Source organism: Cebus imitator, unplaced genomic scaffold (genome assembly GCF_001604975.1).
Source record: "Cebus imitator isolate Cc_AM_T3 unplaced genomic scaffold, Cebus_imitator-1.0 Scaffold148, whole genome shotgun sequence".
NCBI lineage: Eukaryota > Metazoa > Chordata > Mammalia > Primates > Cebidae > Cebus > Cebus imitator.
Window position 1 is genome coordinate 262,567 of NW_016107463.1, and position 2,105 is coordinate 264,671.

At 43.7% G+C, this 2,105-nt stretch overlaps 1 protein-coding gene and 1 pseudogene across 3 annotated transcripts in view; one reads left to right on the forward strand and one right to left on the reverse strand.

The window, feature by feature from the left end:
- Positions 1 to 2,105, forward strand: part of PITPNC1 (phosphatidylinositol transfer protein cytoplasmic 1) — a 324,051-nt gene that overhangs the window by 29,342 nt on the left and 292,604 nt on the right. The gene's annotated exons all lie outside the window — the stretch shown is intronic.
- LOC119473316 lies at positions 1,904 to 1,984 on the reverse strand (annotated as a pseudogene).

A 2,105-nucleotide genomic window follows, 5' to 3' on the forward strand; every position in this document is an offset into this window, starting at 1 on the left:
TCTCAAAAAAAAAAAAAAAGAAAAAAGAAATAATTCACGTCACAAAATATATTCCTTTACATAAATGTACAGACCCCTGGTTTTTAGTATATTCTTAAAGTTATGCACCCATCACAGCTATTCAATTCTAGAACATTTTCTTTTCCTTTTTTGGAGGTTGAGTCTTGCTGTGTTGCCCAGGCTGAAGTGCAGTGGCTTTTCACAGGCGCGATCATCACGCGCTATAGCCTTGAACTCCTGGGCTCAAGGAGTTCTCCTGCCTCAGCCTCCTGAATAGCTGGATTTCAGGTGTGTGTCACCTTGCCTGGCCAATTCTAGAATATTTGCACTATTCCCAAAAGAAACCTCATACCCATTGACAGTCACTCCCTATTTCCCCCTTTCCCAACCACTGGCCGCTTACTCTTCTGTACTTTCTATCCTTACAGATTGGCCTATCTGGACATTTCATGTAAATGAAATCATACAATGTGTGGCCTTCATTTTGCTTAGCATAATGTTTAATAAAAGGTCTGTGTTGCAGCATGAAGCAGTACCTCATTCCTTTTCATGGCTTAATTATAGATATAATTTTTTTTTGAGATAAAGTCTTTCTCTGTGTCGCAGGCTGGAGTGCAGTGGTGCAATCTCAGCAACATCCGTTTCCCAGGTTCAGGCCACCCTCTCGCCTCAGCCTCCCAAGGAGCTGGGATTCCAGGTGTGCGCCACCACACCCGGCTAATTGTTGTATTTTTAGTAGACTTGGGGTTTCACCATGTTGGCCAGGCTGGTCTCGAACTCCTGGCCTCAAGTGATCCGCCCACCTCTGCCTCCTAAAGTCCTGGGATTACAGTTTTGAGCCACCACACCTGGCCTTATGGTTTAATAATATTTGATTGTATGGATATACAACATTTATATTATTGGACGTTTGGGTCGTTTGCACTTTTTGGCCATTATGAGCAATGCTGCTATGACCATTCACATACAAGCTTTTTTTGTTTTTTGTTTTTTTTGAGGTGGAGTCTCGCACTGTCGCCCAAGCTGTAGTGCAGCACATACAAGCTTTTATTTAACCACCTGTTTTCGGTTCTTTTGGATATATACCTAGCGGTGGAATTGCTGGGTCATATGTAATTCTATGTTTAGCTTTTTGGGGTGCTGCCAAACTTTTCCACAGTGCCGGCACCATTTTACATTCCCACCTACAGGGTACCACGGTTCCAATTTCCTACATCCTGGCCAGCACTTTCCTTCCTTTTTGGTCCCAGCCATTCTAGTCAGTGTGAAGCGGTATCTCATTGTGGTTTTCATTTGCGTTTCCCTAATGACTAATTATGTTGGAAGTCTTCGTCTAGTGGCAATTTGTACATCTTCTTTGAAGAAGTTTCTGTTGAAATCCTTTGTCTGGTTTTCAGTGGGGTTTACATGCCTTCTATGGTTGAGTTGTAAAACTTCCTTATATGCCCTCGATGCTAGACTCTCGTCAGATATTTGATTTACAAAAAATTTTCTTCCATTCTGTGGGTTGTCTTTTCACTTTTTCGTAGTGACCTTTAAAACACAAAAATTTTCAATTCAAAAATCTAAAATAAATTATTATTATTATTACTACAATTTTTTGAGACGGAGCCTCACTCTGTCACCCAGGCTGGAGTGCAGTGACACGATCTCGGCTCACTGCAACTTCCGCCTCCCAGGTTCAAGTGATTCTCCTGCCTCAGCCTCCTGAGTAACTGGGATTACAGGTGCGTGCTACCACGCCCAGCTAACTTTTGTATTTTTAGTAGAGACAGCGTTTCACCATGTTGGTCAGGCTGGTCTTGAACTCCTGAGCTCAGGTGATCCACCCATCTGGGCCTCCCAAAGTTGCTGGTATTACAGGTGTGAGACACCATGCCCAGCCAAAATAAATTATTTTTTACATCAGATAGGCAATGTGCTGATGTCGTAATGAGGTTTGAGAGAGAGGCACATGTCACACAGGAGTGTAAAAACCCAATCACCGCCGGGCGCGGTGGCTCACGCCTGTAATCCCAGCACTTTGGGAGGCCGAGGCGGGTGGATCACGAGGTCAAGAGATCGAGACCATCCTGGTCAACATGGTGAAACCCTGTCTCTACTAA